The sequence below is a fragment of the Gopherus flavomarginatus genome, chromosome 2 (genome assembly GCF_025201925.1).
Source record: "Gopherus flavomarginatus isolate rGopFla2 chromosome 2, rGopFla2.mat.asm, whole genome shotgun sequence".
Classification (NCBI taxonomy): Eukaryota; Metazoa; Chordata; order Testudines; family Testudinidae; genus Gopherus; species Gopherus flavomarginatus.
In genome coordinates, this window is record NC_066618.1 from 292,416,375 (window position 1) to 292,442,972 (window position 26,598).

The following is a 26,598-nucleotide window of genomic DNA, read 5'->3' on the forward strand; positions in this document are numbered from 1 at the left end:
AGCTCAATTACCAGCTCAGTACTTGTAGCGCTGCCACCAACCAGGAATTCCAGTGCCTGGTACACTCTGGTCCCCATAAAACCTTGCCCGGGGACCCAGACCCAGATCCTCTGGATCTTAACACAAGGAAAGTAAACACTTTCCCTCACCATTGCCTCTCCCAGGCTTCCCCTCCCTGGGTTACCCTGGAAGATTACTGTGATTCAAACTCCTTGAATCTCAAAACAGAGAGGAAAATCCACCTTCCCCACTCCTTCTCTCTCCCCCTCCCAGATTCTCTCTGAGAGAGAAAGTAATCCTAACACAGAGAGAAATTAACCTTTCTCTCCCCCTTCCCTCCTTTCTCCCCACCAGTTCCCTGGTGAATCCAGACCCAGTCCCCTGGGGTCTCACCAAAATAAAAAAACAATCAGGTTCTTAAACAAGAAAAGCTTGTAATTAAGGAGGGAAAAACAGTAAAAATTATCTTTGTAAATTTAAGATGGAATATGTTACAGGGTCTTTCAGCTATAGACACTGGGAATACCCTCCCAGCCTAAGTATACAAGTACAAATTAAAATCCTTTCAGCAAAATACAAATTTGAACTCCTTCCAGCCAAATACACATTTGCAAATAAAGAAAACAAACATAAGCCTAACTCGCCTTATCTACCTAGTACTCACTATTCTGGACATATAAGAGACTGTATCAAAGAGATTGGAGAGAAACCCAGTTGCACGTCTGGTCCCTCTGAGCCCCCCGAGTGAACAGCAACCAAACACTAACAGCACACACACAGACTTCCCTCCCTCAAGATTTGAAAGTATCCTGCCCCCTGATTGGTCCTCTGGTCAGGTGACAGCCAGGCTCACTGATCTTGTTAACCCTTTACAGGCAAAAGAGACATGAAGTACTTCTGTTCTATTAACCCTTAACTATCTGTTTATGACAGCGTGTGATTTTTTTTTCTTTTGGTAGCCCATAGTATTTTACTTCAATTTCAGCTTATATTTTGGTAGGAAATTCCAAGCCACTCCTGATACAAGCCTTGAGTAATACAAAACTCTCTACAAACTAACGTTTTATGTAACTATACAAGATCTAATGTGATTTCAAGAGTACTCCTTTCACTTTTCTTTCTTCCCACCCCGCACCCTTCCTTTCTGTCATAGTTTCTGCCACCAAAACCTTTGCTACAATCACTTGCAGCCAAATATCTCTTATGGACTTATGCAGGAGGGGTTCCAGGATTTCTCAAGTGTTCTAGGGAACGTGCCCAATTCACTCACCACTGTCCTTTGCACAAGTTAGTGAGTGTTGATAGTCCTGCAGTTCAATATTTACACATACTGCATGTACAGAACAGACAGCAACTGTGTAAGCTTCCTCTCACATTGCTTCTGTCAGCATGTTTTAATCCTGTAATAGAGAGTCCACTACAAGGTGCTGGAGCAGGAGTAGGCAACCTATGGCACACGTGAGCTGATTTTCAGTGGCACTCACACTGCCCGGGTCCCAGTCACCAGTCTGGGGGGCTCTGCATTTTAATTTAATTTTAAAATGAAGCTTCTTAAACATTTTAAAAACCTTATTTACTTTACACACACGAGTTTAGTTATATATTATAGACTTATAGAAAGAGACCTCCCAAAAACGTTAAAATGAATTACTGGCACGTGAAACCTTAAATTAGAGTAAATAAATGAAGACTAGGCACACCACGTCTGAAAGGTTGCCGACCCCTGTGTTAGAGATACACTCAGGGCACATCTACTTTGTGATAAAAATTAATGCTGCAACTCGCCTGGGTCAGCTGACTCAGACTCATGGAGCTTGGGCTACAGGGCTATAAAACTGCAGCGTCGACACTGGAACTCAGACTTCAACCCAAACTCTGAGACCCCGCAAAGGGGAGGTTCTCAGACCTGGGCTCCAGCCCAAGCCCAAACATCTACACCACAATTTTATAGACCTGAGAGCCCAAGTCAGCTGATCCAGGCTCTGAGACGCTACACTGCAATAAAAAACCCACAACACCAACATATCCTCTGTCTCTATGGTTTTTTTTGTTCTGCTGAGATTACTGGTCAAGGATACAATTAGTACCACTGGTGGTGTATTGACTAGAAAATGAATTAAGACTACCAAATTACTTCATATAGGCCACAGCACAACCACTTGTACATTATAGTTTACTGCCAATCTCAGCTGCATTTGAATTGGTCACAGACTCAATCCTCCCACTGACAGTCTCTAGGCATCCTTTCCATTTCAATAAAATAGAACAGGCAGTTTAAAGGCAACAAGCCCCCAAAAAACATTTAGGATATTTTTGTACATCCCCCTCTGCCTTTTATGGCATACAGCCTAGTGATTGTGAGCTCTAGGAGGCAGGATTTATTTGGACAGTGTCTAGTACAATGGAGCACTAATCCCTGTGTAGGGTTTTTAGATGTTACCACAATAGAAACAATAAAGGACCTGAAAGGTTTTTCAGGCTCATTTTTTTACTTAAAATAATTCAGAAATATTGAGTCTTTTCTACCATACTTTTGCTGGAAACTCCTTGAAACACTACAGACCTTGACTAGGAGCTTTTTCAGCCTTCATTTCAAGGGTATTTTTATTTTATTTTTTTATTTTTTTTATTCAAACAAAGACAGGCTTGCTCCTAAGGCTTTTTAGGAGTTAAAGAGGTGTTCTTAAGAAAAAAATCTAAATAGTCATAAAACCTCCTTCCCCTCAAATTTTTCAGCTTTGAGTTTCTTTTTTCTTGCTATGTCAATCAATCCTCTAGTCCATCAATTGTCCATCCACTCATTCAGAGCGACAGGAGGAAGACAAATCTTGATATTTCTCATATAAACCAGCAAAATAAAGAAAATCTTTGAAAACCTTATCCTAAAGAAGCTAGAAAGAGTGCACCATTTTCTTCTTCTGCAAGTCATCTTTTAAATTAAGAACTGGCATGTGTATTTGCAAACTTATCCAGACACTAAAATCAGACCTGCTACCATCACTATTTCCCATCTGCACTCTTGTCTGTCACTTCCAATAGAAGTAATCCAGCAGTTTGCCCTAGGAAATCTATCCCTATCCTCCCAAACTGAAGGACCAAGAGACCAGTATGCCAAAGATGTCAGCTATCAGCTGGAAATCAATGTTACACACAAACACATGCATTTCCAAGCAACTAACAGTTTTAAAATAGTAGCTAGGGTAGACATTTAGAAAGAAACTGCATCCTACATTTTTTTTCCTTTAGGCTTCCAAATAATTTATCAAATTATTTGTCGTAGGGCATTAATCAAGTGCTCTGTCTTCTGACTAATTTAACCTTATTCATTCAAACCAATTGAGTTGTGAATGTAATCCGACAAACAAGAGTGTGCATTCAAATTTATTGCTGAAGCATTTTGCATCGGTCCAAACTAGAAGGATGTTAATGCTGGTTAGCAAGCCCTCATGTACATTACTATACACTTCAATTAAATGACAAATAAGTCTCTGCGATTAGTTTTTAAATTAATTAAAATTTAGCATCTAAGATACAGATTAAGACAAAAAAAGAAACCGGCTGATTACAACAGGCTGAACAAAAATTATAATTTTATTATGAATAGTTTCTTCCACATAGGCTATATCCAAAAACAATATGCAGTGTTACTGTTAACAGTTAAAAATACATCAACACAATGGTTCTGTAAAAGTGTGATAAACTGTTTTTGCATTGTATTTCTGATGCTTGTATGGTAATGATTTGTAAACTTGTTATGATGTTCGTCCGTCGTTGTCGATGAAGACCTCAACAACTCATTCGTTCGATGACAGGGCTCTGTGCATCCGAAGATGACTGATCAGTCCGATTCGGGCGTGGAATGTCCTGTCACACGTCGGGCAGACATGTGATGGCACTGTCGATGATGTGCGGGCAGCCCTGGACTTGCGTAACTCACGCTTTCTTTCAGCCTCAGCAGTACACTTCGCCTCAAAGATACGACTGCCTGTGTGAATGAGGCTGCGCCATGCTGGACTGTTCAGTGCGAGGGTTTCCCATGTGGTGTTGATCTCGATGGACTTCAGAGAGGTCTTCAGTGTGTCCTTGAACCGCTTCTTTTGTCCTCCATGGGAGCGCTTTCCCTGGGTGAGTTCTCCGTAGAAGAGCTGTTTCGGAATGCGCTCATCTGACATTCTCACGACATGTCTGGCCCATCTGGTCTGGGCACCCATCAGCAGTGTGTGAACTGACGGCAGACTGGCTCTGGTAAGGACTTCAGCATCGTGCACTTTGTCCTGTCATCTGATTTTTAGAAGCTTTCACAGACAGGAAATGTGGAAGTGATTGAGCCTTCGTGCATGACTCCGATACAGTCCACGTCTCGCAGGCGTACAGCAGAGCTGGAAGCACCGCTGCTTAGTAGACTTTCAGCTTTGTTGGTAGACTGATCCCTCGACGTTCCCAGACGTTAGAGTGCAATCGGCCAAATGCAGAGCTGGCTTTAGCAATTCAGCAGTTTACTTCATCATCGATTGACACTGCTCGGGAAAGGGTACTGCCCAGGTACGTAAAGTGGTCCACTGCCTGAAGTCTCTGTCCATTTACAGTGATGGATGGTTCTGAGTACGGAGCGTGGGGAGCTGGCTGGTGCATGACCTCAGTCTTCTTGACGTTAATGGTGAGACCGAAGTTGTTGCATGCAGATGAAAACTTGTCCATACTGGCTTGCATTTCTGGCTCTGTACTAGCATTCAGAGCACAATCATTGGCAAAGAGAAAGTCTCGAAGTACAGTTTCCTTCACCTTGGTGATGGCATGCAGTCGCCTCAGATTGAATAGTTTCCCATCAGTTCTGTACTTCAGGCCTACTCCTTCAGTGCAGTGCTGAAAGGCATCAGTCAGAGTGGCAGAGAATATCATGCTGAACAAAGTGGGTGCTAAAACACACCTCTGCTTGACACTGTTGGTGACTGGGAAGGCCTCAGATGTTTCACCGTCATCCAGGACACAAGTCATCATACCGTGATGAAACTGACATATCATTTGTATGAATCTGTCTGGACAGCCGAATTTCAACATGATCTTGCACAGGCCCTGGCGACTGACAGAGTCGAACGCTTTCGTGAGGTCCACAAAAGTTATGTAGAGTACACAATTCTGTTCTTGACATTTCTCTTGTAGCTGACGCGCAGTGAAGATCATGTCAATAGTCCCACGTCCCTTGCGAAAGCCGCACTGTGATTCTGGCAGTAAGCCCTGCTCCAGGTGAGTGATCAATCGGTTCAACAGAACCCGTGCGAGAACTTTCCCCGCTGTAGAGAGCAGCGAGATTCCATGGTGATTGTCGCATACCTGGCGATTGCCCTTCCTCTTACAGAGGTGCACGATGGACGCGTCTCTAAATTCCTGTGGAATGAAACCCTGCTTCCAGAAGGACTGAAATAGCTCAGTGAGTTTCCGTAGCAGCACGGGTCCACTGACTTTATACGCCTCTGCTGGTATGGCATCTGACCTTGGGGCTTTGCCACTTGACAGCTGGTTGATCGCTTTCTTCACTTCGTCCTCTTCTGGTGAAGCATCCATGGAGTCATTGACTGCAACCTGAGGCATCTTGTCAATGGCCTCATCATTGATGACTGAGGGGCAGTTGAGAACTGCTTCAAAATGTTCAGCCCATCTCTGGAGAATCTGCGTCTTCTCTGTAAGAAGCACAGTGCCATCAGAGTTCAGGAGGGGAAAGCTCCCAGAAGACTGTGGACCATACAGTGTGTTGAGGGCTTCATAGAACTGCTTATAGTCGTTCCTGTCTGCATACGCCTGTATTTCATCTGCTTTGGCGCTCAGCCATAAGTCCCTCATTTTGCGCAGTCGGTTCTGTACTGTTCTGCGAGCGTTGATAAAGGTGGTCTTCTTTGCCACTGAGAATGGATCGTCTTGATATGCACGATGCAGGCAGTGCTTCTCAGCAAGTAAGGCCTGGATTTCTGCATCATTTTCGTCAAAACAGTCTTGCCGCCTGCGTGTGGAGGGCCCCAATACCTTCAATGCAGCTGTATGGACAGTGTTGCGGAATCGCTCCCAGTCTTTCTCAGCGTCATCCTCAATACGAAGATCAGCAAGCTCGTTCTCTAGGTCTTCCGCTAGATTTTCAGTGTTGTGGCTGTTCTTCAGCTTCGACACGTTGATCCTTTTGAGAGCCTTACAGCCTTGTGTTCATCTCTTTGGCATGATACAGAGCTTCATTTTGGATACTATGAGCCTATGATCCGTCCAACAGTCAGCGCCGCACATAGCTTTTGTAACCCTGGCATCTTGTCTGTCCCTTCTCCTGATGATGAAGAAGTCGATCAGATGCCAGTGCTTGGAACAGGGATGCATTCACGAAGTCCTGTTACGGGTAGGGAGGTGGAAGACCATACTGGTGATCAGAAGGTTATGTGCTGCACAAGTTTTCAGCAGTAACAGACCATTGCTGTTACACTTTCCCACTCCATTTTTCCCGATGACTCCTTCCCAGGTTGCGGCATCACATCCAACTCTTGCGTTAAAATCGCCAAGCAAGATCAGCTTGTCTGTGTGGTGTACTGATGATAGCAGAGCATCTAGTTCTTCATAGAATTTATCCTTCACATCCTCTGGATTGGTCATTGTGGGAGCGTATGCGCTAATCAAAGTAGCTTGTTTTCCTTTTTGAAGCAGAAGCTGCATTGTCATGAGTAGGTCGTTCACACCCTTGTGGGGACTGGCAAGTTTCCAAACAAGATGATTCTTGATGGCGAACTTGTTATAACTTCCTACATAAAGAGTTTAAAGGGTTTCATAAATGGAGAGAGAAACTGAGGAAAAATATACATTCCCAGCTGAAATCTGAAAAGAGGTGGAGAGGACTAAAAGGTGAGAAACTAATAGGTGAGAAGCAGGCATGCAAGAATAGTATTCCAGAGTGCAGTAGCTGCAGACAAGAAGGCACTTGCATCACTAATGGCAATAAATCTAATTCAAGTATCTCATCTCTTTAAAAAATATTTTGCAATTCCCACAGCTATCAAAATATTATTGGAGATCTATACATATAGTTACATGGTGGTGATAGGAATATAGACATGAAATCATGCAAGCATGTAGTAAGTTGCTTTGACTCTCTTTGTCCAGTAATTTCACATAGTAGCATTTTTTCTGTCATTCCAAATTCCAAAACAGATTCAATCAGCTACTTAAAAATACAATAGTCACCCTTCCACAAAAATGTTCTCAAGATTATGAAAATCTGCCCTCCTTGCACCACCCCCTCCAAAAATATAATGGCTTGAGGTCAGGACAGGAAATATTCAGTTATGAACCAGTTTCAGGTTTAAGGTGTAATATTTTGTAACCCATCTGGGCTAAAAATGGGAGCCTTTACACCAGTGGTTCTCAAACTAGGGCAGCCAGCATGTCCCTCAACCCAAGCCACTTCCTGCAGCCCCCACTGGCCTGGAGCGGCGAACCGCAGCCAGAGGGAGCCGCAATCAGCCAAACCTGCGGATGTGGCAGGTAAACAAAGCAGCCCGGCCTGCTGGGGGGCTTTCCCTGAACAAGCGGCGGCCCTAGTTTGAGAACCACTGCTTTACACCACCAATGAGGGGTCCCAGCCTTTACTTCGAGTCCACAAAGTCCTAGAGTTAACAGACCTCAACTCTGTGTCATTTTAATTTACAGAATAGCTATTTTAGGTCATATAAAGAAGTGTTTTAACTGTATTAGCTTTAATTCTTCTTTCCCTTTGTTCCTTGTACAGACAGAGTCCAGTAACTAGGGCATATGTTTTTAAAGGGGATAAGAAATAATCCCAATTTTTTTTTAAATAACATATTTCTAAAACAATTCTTCTGCAAAATGTGGCATATTCAGAGTACTATCTGCATTAGAAAAATAAATTATCTTATTACATCACACAACAACAACTGTGCAGCTGGCACCTTTTTTTGACTGTTGCTGTAATATAGGTACTAATTTTAATAGAACTTATTTCAGAACTCATCCTTCTCTGCCCTGGTGTAAACATATGTCAATAAAACCATTACACCACAATACAATGTATCTCATTATATATGCACAATTACTATTAGCAGTACAGTAGAACCCTGTTTATCCAAGCCTCTATTATCCGTCTCTCCATATTAACCGACAACCTGAGCCCCGCCCATTCTCCTGATTATTTGAATTTTTTATTATCTCATCTGGTCCCGGTCCCGGTACCAATTAGATCAGATAAACAGTGTTCCACTGTACTATGATAATACCTAAAAGGCCTCAATCAAAATCAGAGGCCACATTGCGCTAGGCACTGTACAAACATAGGATCCTACCTCCAAACACAATCAAATTTGTACGCTCTGTTCACACACGCTTCTTCAGAGCTTCATCCCACACCCACCCATGTGATGCATTTCTGTCCAGTCAACATCTTAACTGAAAACGAGAAGCAAGGTAAATGCAGTGCAGTACTTGGTAGAATAAATCTGAGTATTTTAGATGCTGCCACATTTCATAATATAGAAAGAAAACTGGCTACATCAGCAGGAAAGCTTTGCTCTCACTTATTTGTTTCAAACCACAAGTATATTTAATATTATGCCTTCTAAGCTAAAACATACTGGGTTATGATCTCATCAGATCTCAAACTAAGCAGGGTCAACCCTTGGTAGTATTTACACGGTAGTACTGTAACTGGCATACTTGCCTCTAAAAATCAACATCAGACTAAATGCCCCCAGCATGGTGCCAAGGATGAGACAAAAACACTACGGACTTAATGTACTGCTTATCATTGAAAACCCCATAGCACTTTTTGCAAACACAAGGTTGCAAATAACTGTGTCCTAACACGAATTTCAACTTGGATAATTACAGTTAAACAATGTGGCACCTCATTTGCAGAGTCCCAGAACCTGAGCTTGAACGACTACACTGCAGTTTTATAGCCCTACAGTCTGAGCTCTGGAAGCCCAAGTCAGCTGAAACTAGCTGAAACGGGGAGTTTTATTGCAGTGTAGACATACCCTCAATCTCTCTTTGTGCCTCCTATCTTTTTATCTGTCTTGTCTATCTAGATTGCAAGGTCTTTGGGGCACAGACTGTCCCTTTCTCTATGTTTGTATTGCACTTCTCACAACAGAGCCCAGAACTTAGTTGGAGCCTCTAGGCACTATTTTAATTCAACCAACCAACCGCAATGAGTTAGAAAGGTTATAAAACATACTACAAATATTTGTGGCTGTCATAACCTTAGTCCCAGATTTGGACCTTAGCGTCCAAAATATGGGGGTTAGCATGAAAACCTCCAAGCTTAGCTACCAGCTTGGACCTGGTACTTGCTGCCACCACCCAAAAAATTAGAGTGTTTTGGGGCACTCTGGTCCCCCTGAAACCTTCCCTGGGGACCCCAAGACCCAAATCCCTTGAGTCTCACAACAAAGGGAAATAATCCTTTTTCCCTTCCCCCCTCCAGGTGCTCCTGGAGAGATACACAGACACAAGCTCTGTGAATCCAAACAGAGTGACTCTCCCTCTCTGTTCCCAATCCTGGAAACAAAAAGTACTTTCCTATTCCCCCAGAGGGAATGCAAAATCAGGCTAGCAAATCCAACACACAGATCTCCCCTGATTTCTTCCTCCCACCAATTCCCTGGTGAGTACAGACTCAATTTCCCTGAAATTTCCCAGTAAAGAAAACTTCAACAGGTCTTAAAAGAAAGCTTTATATAAAAAAGAAAGAAAAATACATACAAATGGTCTCTCTGTATTAAGGTGACACAACACAGGGTCAATTGCTTAAAAGAATATTGAATAAACAGCCTTATTCAAAAAGAATACAAATCAAAGCACTCCAGCACTTATATTCATGCAAATACCAAAGAAAAGAAACCATATAACTTACTATCTGATCTCTTTGTCCTTACACTTAGAAACAGAAGACTAGAAAGTAGAAACTACTTCTCCAAAGCTCAGAGAAAGCAGGCAGACAGAAAACAAAGACTCAGACACAAACTTCCCTCCACCCAGAGTTGAAAAAATCCGGTTTCCTGATTGGTCCTCTGGTCAGGTGCTTCAGGTGAAAGAGACACTAACCCTTAGCTATCTGTTTATGACACGCCCCCCAAATTGCAGACAGCGGGGAAGCTCACTGGCGGCGATTTCCTTCTAGAACTTGAAAATAAACAGATTAATACAACACATGCACCTTTACATATACCACTAAGTATATAACTAACAGACTTCTACATTTTAAGAACACTTTTTAACTACTGAATTCTGGGAAACTCTCTTGGGAGAGTGCATCAGCAACTTTGTTAGAAGCTCCTGTGATGTGTTGAATTTCAAAATCAAAATCTTGGAGAGCTAAACTCCAACGAAGAAGTTTCTTGTTGTTCCCCTTGGCAGTATGAAGCCACTTTAGTGCAGCATGGTCAGTTTGTAGTTGGAACCGCCGTCCCCAAACATATGGGCGTAGCTTTTCCAGGGCGTACACAATGGCATAGCATTCCTTTTCACTGACTGACCAGTGACTTTCCCTCTCAGACAGTTTCTTGCTGAGAAACACGACAGGATGGAAGTTGTGATCTGTTGCTTCCTGCATGAGCACTGCTCCTATACCACGCTCAGATGCATCCGTGGTTACTAGGAATGGCTTGTCAAAGTCCGGGGCCCTGAGTACAGGGTCAGACATGAGCGTTGCCTTAAGTTGGGTAAAGGCCTTTTGACACTCATCAGTCCACTTAACGGCATTTGGCTGGGTCTTTTTGGTCAGGTCGGTCAGTGGGGCAGCGATTTGGCTGTAGTGTGGTACAAATCGCCTGTAGTATCCGGCCAAGCCTAAGAAGGATTGGACCTGTTTCTTTGACCTTGGGACAGGCCACTTTTGGATAGCATCCACCTTGGCCTGTAGGGGGTTTATGGTTCCTCGACCCACCTGGTGCCCCAGGTAAGTCACTCTGTTTTGGCCTATTTGACACTTTTTGGCCTTAACAGTTAGTCCTGCCTGTCTGATGCGCTCAAAGACCTTTTCCAGGTGTAGTAGGTGTTCGGGCCAGGAGTCTGAAAAAATGGCCACATCATCGAGGTAGGCAACTGCAAATTCTCCCAGTCCAGCTAGTAGACCATCTACCAGCCTCTGGAAGGTGGCGGGTGCATTTCGAAGGCCGAAAGGAAGGACATTGAATTCATACACCCCGCATGGGTGACGAATGCTGACCTCTCCTTGGCAGGTTCATCTAGCGGTACTTGCCTCCTGAAGTCTGCCTAGCAACAGTGCCTTTAGCTAATCTTCAATGTTAAGTAAACCTGAAAAACCACGTTATTTGCATGCATATAGTGCTGGTACTTGCCTCCTAATGGGAGGGCTATTGCATGACAAAAGACCCTTAACAGTCTGGTAATGGCTTCTTGCTTAACATGCAAGCCACAAACTGCCAGAGAGAGCAGAAAAAAAAATTTCTCTCTGGTTCCCTTTTAAAACCAAACTGTTTCTCTCTGCTAAAAAGCCCTTAGCAGAGAAGAGAAAAATATAATATTCCTACTGGCTTCTGGATTCTGTCTATATCCCACCACTGCTACACCATGTCATAACCTTAGTCCCAGATTTGGACCTTAGCGTCCAAAATATGGGGGTTAGCATGAAAACCTCCAAGCTTAGCTACCAGCTTGGACCTGGTACTTGCTGCCACCACCCAAAAAATTAGAGTGTTTTGGGGCACTCTGGTCCCCCTGAAACCTTCCCTGGGGACCCCAAGACCCAAATCCCTTGAGTCTCACAACAAAGGGAAATAATCCTTTTTCCCTTCCCCCCTCCAGGTGCTCCTGGAGAGATACACAGACACAAGCTCTGTGAATCCAAACAGAGTGATTCCCCCTCTCTGTTCCCAATCCTGGAAACAAAAAGTACTTTCCTATTCCCCCAGAGGGAATGCAAAATCAGGCTAGCAAATCCAACACACAGATCTCCCCTGATTTCTTCCTCCCACCAATTCCCTGGTGAGTACAGACTCAATTTCCCTGAAATTTCCCAGTAAAGAAAACTTCAACAGGTCTTAAAAGAAAGCTTTATATAAAAAAGAAAGAAAAATACATACAAATGGTCTCTCTGTATTAAGGTGACACAACACAGGGTCAATTGCTTAAAAGAATATTGAATAAACAGCCTTATTCAAAAAGAATACAAATCAAAGCACTCCAGCACTTATATTCATGCAAATACCAAAGAAAAGAAACCATATAACTTACTATCTGATCTCTTTGTCCTTACACTTAGAAACAGAAGACTAGAAAGTTGAAACTACTTCTCCAAAGCTCAGAGAAAGCAGGCAGACAGAAAACAAAGACTCAGACACAAACTTCCCTCCACCCAGAGTTGAAAAAATCCGGTTTCCTGATTGGTCCTCTGGTCAGGTGCTTCAGGTGAAAGAGACATTAACCCTTAGCTATCTGTTTATGACAGTGGTGTGTAAAAATACTAAGGTAGGAGAGAAATTTAGCATGATAAAGGGGTACTGCTAGGAGTAATGGGATGAAGTTTAGAATGGGAATGTAGCACAAACATCAAGGAAAGCTTCCTTACGGCAAAATTTACCAGCCTAAGGAACCTCCCATTGGAATTGGTGGAATCTCCATTACTTGACATGTCTAAAACTAGACAGACAAAAATAGCAATACCCTTGGCAATAATCTTGTACTGACAGAAGGAAAGATGGCATGACATATTCGGCCTCTTCTATCTCTAGATTCTGTCACTACTATCGGCTAATGAAAAGAAACGAAACCATAAAAACACATTCACAGAACAAGGAAAATCCTCTGGAACCTTTTGAAGGTTACTCCAATCCGGTAACTTTAATCTTACTCATGCTGGGAAGTCTTTAATCCAGTCCTCTCTCATTTATAGCCACTAATCACTATTACTCAAAAACATGAGAAAAGCTCATGTAATGCAAGTTGTAGAACTTTAGAATTACAATTAAAACAATATTTTAAAAAACTGAAAAATGTTCTGTTTGCTATAGTTACAAGCAACAGTTTACTATGTGCACTGGCCAGTACTTTTGGTAAATTTTTCCAAGGTACATAAGTAATTTAGGACTCCAACCACTTTTTAAAATTTTAGTCTGTGTGTGAAATCATCTTCCCTATCATCCCTGCGCTGCCAGTTACCACACTGCATGGAGGGACCTTAGATACAGCAACAAAGGAGAGCGAAAATAAATGTTTATATAGGAAAACATGACTGGAAAACCAGAAGTGATGGAAGAATTCAGAGGCACTGTTTTTTTCTTTTACATTTGGCTACATTTCATTTTGACTGTAGCACTTTAAACAGAGAGGTTAGTTAGGATACATATTTCCAGATATGCTACTGAGTTCAGTATAAATAGTATAAACCAGGGTAATTTCATAAATACGAACAATCTGTACATTTCAGTGAAAAACTATAGAATGGCCATAGTAAGGAACATATGAATTGATATGTTGGCTTAGACACAGGTTCATCTAGGCCAGTTTCCAGTCACTGACTTTGAAGCAAATGATATTGGCCGAAGAACAGTATAAGAACCATGCTGCAGGAAAATGTGGGATAATCTGTCTGTCCTTTCTCACATTCCTTAGGACTTTTCCTGGTCTACCGTTAGAGATTGGTCTAAGCTCTGAAGCATGAGGTTTTATATCACTTCCAAAATGTATATTATTGTTAATTACGACAACTCTGGATAACCATATAAAATGTTAAATACTTTTTTTGAAACTTGCTAAATTCTTGGCTTCAACAACTTTCTGTGGCAATGAGTTTCAGAGACTAATTAGGAGTTTTGTGAAAAAATATTTCCTTTTAACAGTTTTGAATGTGTCAACTTTCAATTTCATTGAACATGCCCTTGTCTAGTCTAGAAACATTTGGCCAGCAATCAGAAAGCTTCATGTTCGTTATGCTACATTTAGGGTTGCAGCGAGGGGAGGGAAGATGTGGTTGCATCAATAACATTATGCAGCTTCTCAGTGAGCGCTAGCATATGGCATATTGTAGGTAAGGCAAGGGAGGGCTGATTTTTGTGGAAGGGCACTAGTAGATTTAAGTTAATGTATGTCTTTAGTTGGGTGATTTCCTGTAATTGTCAAGGCTGAAGTAGATCTTAGAGGAGTACTGACTGAGGATATAATGCAGGAAGCAAAAATTTCTCAGGCTGAGCTGAAGGTGTCACTTCTGATATTCTGGTTCTAATTAAGCTGTGAAAAACTGAACTAATTCCAAGTTCTGTTTAATATTTCAAAATCACTGAAGGAAAGGTTATAAGAATTCTAACCATGCTGTTTGATTAACATGTGTTGTACACTAAAGGCTGCATCTCTTAAAATGTATTACGTTCTCCTCCATCAAAGCCAGGAGGGCGCATCCACATACACACAGAATAAATACTCATTTTCTATGTGTTTTTTTTTTTTTCATTTTCACACCAAGAAAAATACTACCCTATCAGTAAGAGTGCTTCTCTCCTTCATCATTGGTAGCTATCTTTAAGGTCTCATTCTGTTGGGGTGCTTGTAGAATTGCTGGCTGAGGCCAGAATATACTAGGTTAAATGTTTCTCACATGCCTTTCCTTCCCTCTAGTTGTTCAGTTGTTGCATGTAGACACCTGACACACACTTATTTCAAAATTTCTTCTTGATTTCAACTTTTTATATTACAGTATAAAGATCAAGGGTCCTATTGTGTGAAGTGCTGTGTAAAAAGTGGTTAACTACATGCAAAGAACTAATTTTTTTTTTAACAAGTAACATTTGTTTTAAGGACAGGAGAAGGCGAGCCACACTCTTCATCCAGGAGGAATCATTTTTAATCCAGCTGGAGCTTTGAATTCCAGTACAAAATTGAATCGTATGCACAACAAAAACGAGTCCTTCATTCCTCTAGGCATGATATGAGCAAACTCTTTCGCTAAAGCAATTTTACATATGGATACAGGCATTGGATGCTGTCTTCTATCCAGCTTTGAAATTATAAAAATTTAGCAAGTTGCTCTCAAAGCCTCCAATGATTTGCACTCCAAAATCTGCAATATTCACAGTCTTGGCCTCAATTAAAAGCAAGAGAAAAGTAAGCTGCACAGAGACTTCAAAGCAGTGATACAGATTAGAGAAATGTAGGATAACTCCCTTGTGTGATGGTTTAACAAAATACCTAGTCAAATAACGCATTCAACAGAGCACAATCATTCTTACAAAAAGGTTTTACTATGAAATCAAAGTGAAAAGGCAACGTTCTGGATGACCTTTATATGCCAGTGACTACAAGAGGAACCACAGCATCTACATTGAATCTAATCTTAAACTACACATTACAAGGAAGTCCATTGGAAATATCCCCGTTGCTACTGTGAAGTCTTCAGATACTGCAGGAAGACAATGCATTGTGATGCAAATTTGCAGCACTTAGGGAAAGATGCTGCAAAAGCCAGAGCATTTCCAGCGGCCCCAGTGACCTATTTTTAAAACGGACATTTGTCAAGTTAAAAATAATTTCCAAAAATCTCTCATTCATTTGTTTTTGTACATTACACCCTGCTTGCAAACCTAAAACTGAATTCTATTTTCAGATCAACCTGGTCTGATTCTGGTTTTGCAGTATTTCTGAGGCTCAATTTACATTGAATTTTATGGAAATAGAGAATTTTAACTGAACTTTTTGTTACTTGGTTTTCACCTGCACTAGCATAGGGCATTATCCTACTCAGCCCATCAGAAATCTCTTTGTTCCAGTCAGTGCAATACAGCAGAACTGCTGTTAAGTCATCAGAAATATAATTTAATACATCTTGTTTGTTATGAAAAAGATAAAGTGCTTTTTCTGATATTTTCCACCAACCACAGACATTTGCTTGGTGTGGTCTGAATCTCCCGCGTCTCCAATTTTCAATGTTACTTTTACCATAACCCCAGCTAGTAACTTTGGACCTTGTTCTTTCACCCCCTCCGCCCACAGTGCCTCCAAAACAGCACCATTTACCCCAAACATCCACAATATCAAGTCCATCTTGTCACTATGCCTTGGGATTGATCACCAGTCCCCAAAAAGACTTGAACATAAAATTCACACAGCTCTGCAAACCATGGGAATGGGTGAGGGGGTGGGGAAATTGAGAAAAAGTATAAATAGACCAAAAAAACCACAAAATCAATTACTCTGGTCTCTAATACATCTATAATATCCCCCCATGCTTAGATGCTGCCAAATACATCCATCCCTCTTCTCATTTGCTAAAAATCACTTTTCCAGCTGAACTTCCATACACACAGCAAAAAATTGCTTTCCAGATAAAATCTAACTATGAGGCCTAAATCAGTCTGACAATGTCCCTTGAAGATAGAAGAACCTCACTAGTAAAGCTGGAAAGAAGACCTGTCTAGAGATGCATTGCTCATCCTGACTCATAGAGGCATGGCAGTGGACATAAAACCCTAGAGCCTCAAATAGGAGGCTAGATGTCTTTTCATCTGTCCATATTAAAACAGCTGCAGAAAAAATATGACACTCTATTCAGAATAGTTACATTTTTTTCCATGTTTTGAATTAACTGTATGGTATTTATTCATTTTTTCAATTTTGGTATCTCCTTGTATACCTGTCTTCTTGTCAGCATGTTTTTAAGCATCCTAAAAATGCAATATGTGAACTTCTTCCTTAAAAAAAAACCCTTTACTTTTAAATTAAAGATGCCATGTGTTCCTTGCACTTTATTTGAAGAAAACGTACATTTTCTCAGGACAGCTATTTTAAAACATCATGTACAAATGAGCAATTTGCAGTATATAAGTTTTTAATTGAAATTGGCATTTGATTCTAGAGGGAACAGCAACCATCTTCCAGTGTTACATCAGAAAACAGCAAAACATCCAAAGTGGGTCCCCTATCAATGCCAATGGGCCTGACACAGAATATCAGGGTTGGAAGGGACCTCAGGAGGTCATCTAGTCATGGAACATCCAATCTGAAACACCGAGTTTACAGTAAATTCAGTGTGAGCTCATGACTTGAGTCCCTCCTTAATATCAGAAATGCCAGTGTTTGTTAATTGACAAAGAAAGTCCCAGCTTATATAGAGTTACACATTATGCTCAGCATCTGGACTTTTCAAATGCTGAAAGAGCAAAAAGAGTGTAGCTTCATTTTGCACACATCGTGTAGCCATTACATCGTAGGCACATTCATGAAGTTTTATTGTAAAGTTACTGACAACTGTTATTAAGATTAACACCAAACTTTAGACGTAAAGGTTTCAAACAAGGTTACAACCATAATCCAGGAAATAACAGAACACACTATTGTTTTTAAAAACAGGAATAATTTCTAAGGCCCATGGAAGACAGAGGGTGCTGGATTAAGAATAAGGAGATGAGGGTTTTATTCTCAGCTGCCTGACTGATTCACCTTGTAATTTAGGACAAACTAACTTGTCTGCTCCTCACTTCTGGCATTCCTAACTGTGAAGACTCTTCACGGGTCTAATCTTCCATTATTTAACCACTCGTTTTGTTTCACATTGCCCTTCTACCTTGCCAGTGATGCTAGCCCTGACTGCTCACTAGTCCACTTCTCCACAGTTCTCTCTGCATCTTTTTCTATGTTGTCCTATCTCATCATTTTCAAGGAGTAAATAAAATATGTGGATATATAAAAATTGTAAATAGCTCATCTCAATTCCTCTACTCATTTGTCAAAATATCATTTATGAGGCTGTGAACTCCCTGAGTCTTCCTCGTGTTTGTTCAGTCCCTAGCACTGTTTGGGCTCTAATCCTGACTGAAACTTCTCGACTCTAACACAATGCAAATAAAAAACAACAACTCTGATTATATATCACAATACTATGGTATTAAAGCAAACTATTAAAAGCTACTTTGTGTCACATTAAATAAATGAGAGAATAGCACTTACCTGTTGGAAAGGAAAGTCTTGAAATATCTGAAATAATAATGAGAAGATTTATTAGCATAAATAAAATACTTCAATATTTCAACAGTCAAATTAGCCTAGCCACCTTCCTGCTGCAAAATTATTGCACTGTTCAGTAGAACACGTTATCTAAAACAGCCCTCTAGCTGCCAGACCTGCTGCATGCAAAGAAAAATCACTATTCTTTATTCCCCACAGTTCACTCACAAGATTATCCTTAAAATAGGTGAGTGAAGAACAAAGATTATACCAACTACTTTATACCAAAGATGTTACACTATTACAGTGCCGGCTTTAGGAAGTGCGGGGCCCAATTCGAACATTTTCGGCGGGGCCCTGGTAGGGATGACTAAAAAAAAAAGCCTTTCATTTCTTCCATGTATTATTTACTTTCCATAACTATATAAATAATACAATTATATATTATGTACATAGCATCATATATGCTGTTGATTGCTTATTAATGATCGCCATTTCATGTGTCCCTGCCACTCCCTGCGGGTGTGCACGTGTGTGGGTTCCAGCTGCTCCCTGCCCCCCTCATTGAAGCAGGTGTGCAGGGTTACTGGCCTGGGAACTGCACGGCAGCAGTGGACATGGGGCTGGTTGGAGGCAGGGCAGGGGTTGACTGGAGGTAGGGTCTAGCTACAGGCAGAGCAAGGGGTGCAGGGCTGGCTGGAGACAGGGCAGGGGGTTTGAGGCTTGGTGTGGGCAGGGTGTGCAGGGCTGGTGCGGGCAGGGCTGTGTGGGGGGCTGGCTGGCTTTGGGCAGGGCCACAGGGGTGTGTGGCAGGGGGTGGCTGGAGACAGGACAGGGGGTTTGGCAGGGGCTGCCTGCGGGCACGGGGTGCAGAGCTGGCTGTGGGCAGGGGGGGCAGGGCTGGTGCAGGCAGGGCAGGGGGTGCAGCAGAAGCAGCTGGAGCCCCGGCCTTTTAAATAGCCCCCAAGCCTCCCGCTATCCCAAGGCTCTGGGGGTTATTTAAAGGGCCTGGGGCTCCCCTGCTTCTACCCCACCCCGGACCTTTTAAATAGCAGCGGGAGCACTGGAGAATACATGGGGGCGGCGGGGCTCCGGCGGCTATTTAAAGGATGGGGTGGCAGAGGCAGCTGGCGCCCCGGCCCTTTAAAAAGCCCCCAAGCCTCCCGCTATCCCAGGGCTCTGCGGGTTATTTAAAGGGCCCAGGGCTCCCCTGCTTCTACCCAGCCCCAGACCTTTTAAATAGCAGCGGGAGCCCTGGAGAATACATGGGGGCGGCGGGGCTCCAGCGGCTATTTAAAGGACGAGGTGGCAGAGGCAGCTGGAGCCCCGGCCATTTAAATAGCCCCCAGAGCCCCCTGCTACCCCAGGGCTTTGGGGGCTATTTAAAAGGCCCAGAGCTCCAGCCGGGAGAGCAGGGCCCCAGCCAGGAGAGAGCGGGGCCGTGGGGCAGCTTGCCGCGCTCCGGCCGGGGCTCCAGCCGAGGCTGCGGGGCAACTTGCCGCGCTCCGGCAGGGTCTCCAGCCGGGACAGCGGGGCGGCTTGCCGCGCTCCAGCCGGGGATCCAGCTGGGAGAGCGGGGCTGCAGGGCAGACGCGCTTCCAGCGGCGCTTTGGTCAGGGGAGCAGGGCCATGGAAGACCCCGGAGCAGACCTCAGCGGGCATAAGTAAAAAAAATTTAAAAGGCGCCTAAGGCGCGGGGCCCGATTCCCGGGAATCAGCTGAATCGGCCTAAAGCCGGCCCTGCACTATTAGGTGATGAGCATAATTATTACAGGAGGGTGCTAGTCACAAAACACTCTACTGATGCCATTAGAACCACTGTTTTTACTCACTCATTTTTCTCAACCATTCACCTTATCTGGGATGAAATTTTCAGGTTCGATCTTTGAAGAAAAGGGTTTTGTTTGATGGTTTGTTTTTAAAGCTTAGACACAAACTATTCAAAATTTTGTTTTAAATATAATGAACTTAAAGGTCAAATGGGAGTAGAAATAAAATTATATTCAAAGAAAGTGAAGCGTCTTGAACCTCAGTCAAATTTAGAAAGAAGGTATATCAATTATTGTTACTACTACTAACAATTGCATGCTGGGTGCTTTACAGACAGCTAAGATCATAAAGCCATTATACCATGCAAAACTATATTGCTGTATTTCTGTCCCCAGCCTTTCATAGATCACCTGTACTCTTAACTTGTAAGATTAATCAAAACCCTGATCCTGACTGGAGCCTCAAGGATCAAGAGAGTTTTGAGGAGAGGAGAGACAAGCAGAGAGAAGGGGATGGAACAGGAAAAGTAAGGTTGGGAGAAGCAAGAGATATCAGGAGTGAGAGGGGACAGGAGTGATGGCACAAGGGAAGGGGTGATCTGAAGAGAACAGGAGAGACGCTGCTAGGTGGAAAGTAGGTTGGAGGATGAAAGTGCAGTGTGGGTTAGTTATGGAGAAAGAGCAAAAAGAAAGAAAGAGGTAGTGAGTGGGCAGTGGTGGATTAGCAACTGGGCCAACGAGTCCCATGCCCAGGGGCCCCAGCCGGTTGGGCACCCCTGCACCCCGACCCGCTTGCCCAGTGCTTCTTCTGGGGAGCAGGGCTGGGACATGGAGGCTTGCCCCACTCCGCCCAACACTCCTGCCAGGGAGTGAGGTTGGGGTGTGAAGGCTTCCCCCACTCCCAAGAAGGAGCACAAGGCGGGAGGGGGAAGCTCCCGCACCCTAGCAGGAGTCCTGGGTGGGGAGGGGTGAGATGGGACAAGCCTCCATTACCATACCCCATCTCCCTGGCAAGAGGGTGGGGTACAGGCTGCAGGTGGAAGTGGTGGGGAGGGGAGGGGACCCCATTTGCTCTGGCCCATGGCCCCACAAAAGCTTAATCCGCCGCTGGTGGTGGGGACTGAACAGACCTTGACCAAAGAGGAGAGGAAGAGTTAGTTAGCAAGGAAGACGGCAAAGATGAATGAAGTGTGAGCAAATTTATCGTGGATGAAGTCCATGTGAACTTTGGACTTTCTCCAGAGTAGCCAAAACAGGAATAGACTGACAGAGCACCAGAGCAGATAGTCTCATTGGTTTGCTGCATATTAGAAAAATATCTAAGGATAATAAACATATCACTAGTAAATACAGTGATATCAATGAGTAATCCCAATACTGTGTTTAGTTAGGCTTATTATAATCAATGCTGCTGCTGTGGTAAAAGCTGACAAAATGTTAATACTGGAGAAAAACATCTAAAACAAATACAGCTCTCTAAAGCCAACTAACTGCATATTTCAAAATTGAACTTCAGAGTTGTCTTTGAAGACATGTTTATTGCTTTAGTGGCAAAACATGCCAAAACTAAAACAGTCTTTAAATGCAAAATGAGAATAGTTACAGGACCGTTAATACTATTAGGGAAAATCCTGCACATTTTATTCTGGAAAAAGAACAGCAAGTTTTGAGAGGTAACAAAGTACATTTATAAAGATATGCTCACCAAGTCATTTGCTTACAAGCAACACTGGGCTGAGGTAATATAATATCCCCTCAAACAGGAGAAAACAAAAAACAAGCAGGAAGGAGTTACATAAACTTAAGGAAGGAAAAGCCTCGAGTTGCCTCCGGCAATAGTTTCCACATGGAATATAGATCAGTGTATATGGAATCAGGTTTCAGAGTGGTAGTTGTGATAGTCTGTATCAGCAAAAAGAACGAGTTTGTATAGTCTGTATCAGCAAAAAGTACTTGTGGCAACTTGGAGACTAACAAATTTATTTGGGCATAAGTTTTCGTGGGCTAAAGTCCACTTTATCAGATGCATGCAGTGGAAAATACAGTAGGACGATATTATATATATAAACACACACACAGAGAACATGAAAAATTGTGTGTTGCCATACCAATTCTAATGCGACTAATCAATTAAGGCGGGCTATTATCAGCAGAAGAAAAAAAATGTTTGTAGTGATAATCAGGATATATATATCTTCCTAGTGTGGAATGAATCCTTACACTGGTTATAAAAAAAAAAAAAGCAAGTTTTAGTGAAGCTTCAGATTCCTGTTGAGTCATTTAACTTTAGGAAAACTGTCACACTGCTTGTCTATTTATTCAGAATACTATATTGTACAGTTTACTCAAATTGTTTTTGCGAGTCATTATCAGAAATAAGTGTATCCTCCATAATTATCCTAGAAATAAGTGTATCCTCCATAATGGCTCAATCCACTTGACTAAAATTACTAATTAAGTTTCAAGATTGAAATTTTATTTCAAAATTTAGCTAAAGGAAATTAATTGTATTATTATATTTCACCTACCATGATGCAAATTCACCACTAAATTGAATTTCTACTTCAACAAAAAAGTACTTAACTTGGAAGAATCTACAGTTACAGTACAGAAACAAGCAACAGTATATTATTCTTCAAATTCAGTAAACTATTCTTGATACAATGGAATAAATGTTTACACCTCAATGTTTTTCTCTTAAAGGAGATTAAGTTTCACCCATCATGTCCAGGAGATACATTTTAAGAAAAAAAGTTGACAAACATGGAGTCTATATCTGGCAATCATTATAATAAGTACACAGATGCAAAGATAAAATTAAATCCTAAATTTCCCAGTGCTGAACTTGGGATTCAGCCACATAATACCCATTAATATTTTAACATATATTGCATGGCTAAAATACATGCACTTTGAAAACAGAGAGTGATGTTTACTTAAGGACTGCACAACTGTTGAAATAATAGAGCTTTTTTTTAGCACTCTGGGCCCTAATTCTGTAATGGGCTCCACACAAGCAGATCCTTGCATTCACACAGATCTCAATGACTTAACTCAGATTTGCCCACGTGGAGCCCATTGCAGGATCAGGGCCTTTGAATGTTTACCTACTGAAACAATAATAGCAAGCGGTTAGTTCCATGTCTACGCCCAATTAATTTCACAAATGGATAAACTGAAGACGCACTGCACATGTGCGACAATTCCACTTAAGGCTGCAGTTCCCTGTGAGAACACAGTTTTCCAAAACAATTAATTAAATATTTACATGTAATGTATTTCTAAGCTTAATACATACAGGTATTTGATTTACATCAAACAGTACAGGAAAATTAAAGCATACAGCATTAGGTTCAGATTCTGCTACTCAAAATGAAACCAAAAGCACTCAGAAAGCTGCTTGTGCAACATTTTTCAAAGGCTAATGCATCTAGCTCCAGAAAATATGAACCATTGCGGGAATATGGGTTCATGACAGCATCAATGAAACCAGTGGCATAGCCGGGTTCTCAGCGCAGGGGGAGCAAAAAACATAAAAAAGGCACCCCCACCCTTGCCTCTCTCTCTGGTCACGCCCCCTTGGCTCCCCCTCTGGCCACGCCCCCAGACTGGACCACCACCCCCTCCCTGCTCACGTTCCGTCCTGCGCTGCCTCCTGTCCCCGGCTCCTGTCCCAGCACTAGGCTGTGTCTGCATCGGCTGGCAGGCACAGCTTCCACGCCAGCCTGCCACCCCGCGGCTCCTCCGGCCGTGCAGCGGGCAGCACCGGCCGGCAGGTGCCGCTTCCGCACCGGGCTGCCGCCCTGCGGCTCCTCCGGCCATGGAGTCGGCAGCGCCTGCCGGCCTGAGAGCAAGTAGCTGCTTCCACTGAATCCCGCCAGCTACGCTACTGAATGAAACATGAAAATACTGCATTATGATGTCAAAGAGAAAAAGCATAATCTCTGTTATGCATTTACAATCTGCTCACCACTGTTGTATCAGTAACACATAGGATCAAAGTTCATTTGTTTCATGCAATTTATTAATTATGGCATTACAGCAGGAACTCCAAAGCTTAAAAGTGAAATAATTTTTCTGCTCTATATCTTATTTTTGATCCCATGTTAGTATGCCCCACCTCACCCCCAAAGCCTCCTTTTGGCTTAAAAAATTGTATTCTTATTCTTAAATCAAATGAGGTGTATTTTTTTTTAAAAGACCACCTGAAAGAAATCTAACAAAACAAGTGTTTTAAGTTTTGAAGTGCACAGAAGAGTAACCTTCTCAAGGCAGGTGTGTGGTCAGTCACGGAGTTCCAGTTCACTGGTTCATTACACACTTGACAATATTTTGCACACTAGCCAAGCTTCAAAATCCCAATGAGTGAATTTGCTTGTTACTCCCCGCCCCTCATCCTCTCTCCATTCTGAAAACTGACCATTTCATTCCTACCCTTCGTTTCCTTTTAACCAATTACTGATCCATGAGAGGACCTTCTCTCTTATGCTAGGACTGCTTATTTTGCTTAACAGCCTTTGGTGAGGGACCTTGTCAAGGGCTTTCTGAAAGTGCAAGTACATTGTAGCCACTGGATCACCCTTGTCCACATGTTTGTTGACTCCTCAAAGAATTCTAATAGATTTGTGAGGCATGATTTCCTTTTACAAAACCCATGTTGACTCTTCCTGAACAAATCATGTTCATATATGTGTCTAATAATTCTGTTCTTTATTATAGTTTCAACCAATTTGCCTGGTACTGAAGTTAGGTTTACTGGCCTGCAATTACCAGGATCACCTCTTGAGCCTTTCTTAGAAATTGGTGTCATATTAGCGATCCTCAAGTCATGTGAAACAGAAACTGATTTAACTGATAGGTTACGAACCATACTTACTAGTTATGCAATTTCATATCTGAGTTCCTTCAAAACTCTTGGGTGAATACCATCTGGTCCGGGTGACTTATTACTGTTTAATTTATCAATTTGTTCCAAAACCTCCCCCTACTGACACCTCAGTCTGGGACAGTTCCTCAGATTTGTCACCTAAAAAGAATGATTCAGGTGTGGGAATGTGAAGACTGATGCAAAGAATTCATTTAGCTTCTCTGCAACAGACTTTTTTTTAACACATAGTTTCATTCACAATGACGGCTTGGGAAGGAACCTGTCACTCCCTAGCAACATGAAGAGGCTGGAGAGACTTCCTTTTTTTCAGCCCACATCTGCTTTCTGGGGAGCCAGTGACTAGTTCAGTCCCTGGTAGTGTGGCACTGGGGAGTATGTTCCCAATCCAATCCTTTGCAATGAGGCAACAGTTTACCTCCCTAATCTGTTCCTTGGCCACCTGGAGGAGTGGGTGAAGATAGAGGGGAGACAGTACCTTATCTCCTCTCCTGCTCAGGTAGGAACTCTAACCCACTGGAGGTCAGGAGCCAGCTACTCCCCTACAAAAAATTCCCTTGTAATTCCTTTGTCATTTAATAGACACAGTGGCAGCTGAACCACATTCATAGATTCTAGGACTGAAAGTGACCTCGAGAGGCCATCGAGTCCAGTCCTCTGTCCTCATGGCAGGACCAAATACTGTCTAGACCATCCCTAATAGACATTTATCTAACCTACTCTTAAATATCTCCAGAGATGGAGATTCCACAACCTCCCTAGGCAATTTATTCCAGTGTTTAACCACTCTGACAGTTAGGAACTTTTTCCTAACGTCCAACCTAAACCTCCCTTGCTGCAGTTTAAGCCCATTGCTTCTTGTTCTATCATTAGAGGCTAAGGTGAACAAGTTTTCTTCCTCCTCCTGATGACACCCTTTTAGATACCTGAAAACTGCTATCATGTCCCCTCTCAGTCTTCTCTTTTCCAAACTAAACAAATCCAATTCTTTCAGCCTTCCTTCATAGGTCGTGTTCTCTAGACCTTTAATCATTCTTGTTGCTCTTCTCTGGATCCTCTCCAATTTCTCCACATCTTTCTTGAAATGCGGTGCCCAGAACTGGACACAATACTCCAGTTGAGGCCTAACCAGCGCAGAGTAGAGCAGAAGAATGACTTCTCGTGTCTTGCTCACAATAAACCTGTTAATGCATCCCAGAATCACGTTTGCTTTTTTCGCAACAGCATCACACTGTTGATTCATATTTAGCTTGTGGTCCACTATAACCCTTAGATCCCTTTCTGCCGTACTCCCTCCTAGACAGTCTCCTCCCACTCTGTATGTGTGAAACTGATTATTCCTTCCTAAGTGGAGCACTTTGCATTTGTCTTTGTTAAACTTCATCCCATTTACCTCAGACCATTTCTCCAATTTGTCCAGATCATTTTGAATTATGACACTGTCCTCCAAAGCAGTTGCAATCCCTCCCAGTTTGGTATCATCTGCAAACTTAATAAGCGTACTTTCTATGCCAATATCTAAGTCGTTGATGAAGATATTGAACAGAGTCGGTCCCAAAACAGACCCCTGCGGAACCCCACTTGTTATACCTTTCTGGCAGGATTGGGAACCATTAATAACTACTCTCTGAGTACGGTTATCCAGCCAATTATGCACCCACCTTATAGCAGCCCCATCTAAATTGTATTTGTCTACTTTATTGATAAAAATATCATGCGAGACCGTATCAAATGCCTTACTAAAGTCTAGGTATACCACATCCACTGCTTCTCCCTTATCCACAAGGCTTGTTATCCTATCAAAGAAAGCTATCAGATTGGTTTTACACGATTTCTTCTTTACAAATCCATGCTGGCTATTCCCTATCACCTTACCACCTTCCAAGTGTTTGCAGATGATTTCCTTAATTACTTGCTCCATTATCTTCCCTGGCACAGAAGTTAAACTAACTGGTCTGTAGTTTCCTGGGTTGTTTTTATTTCCCTTTTTATAGATGGGCACTAATA

At 42.4% G+C, this 26,598-nt stretch overlaps 1 protein-coding gene across 1 annotated transcript in view; it reads right to left on the reverse strand.

The window, feature by feature from the left end:
- The window catches only part of PTK2 (protein tyrosine kinase 2), a 428,303-nt gene that overhangs the window by 324,851 nt on the left and 76,854 nt on the right, over nt 1–26,598 (reverse strand). Inside the window, exon 3 of the mRNA XM_050940669.1 lies at nt 17,941–17,967. The gene's annotated coding sequence lies outside the window, so the exon portion shown is untranslated. The remainder of the gene's footprint in view (nt 1–17,940; nt 17,968–26,598) is intronic.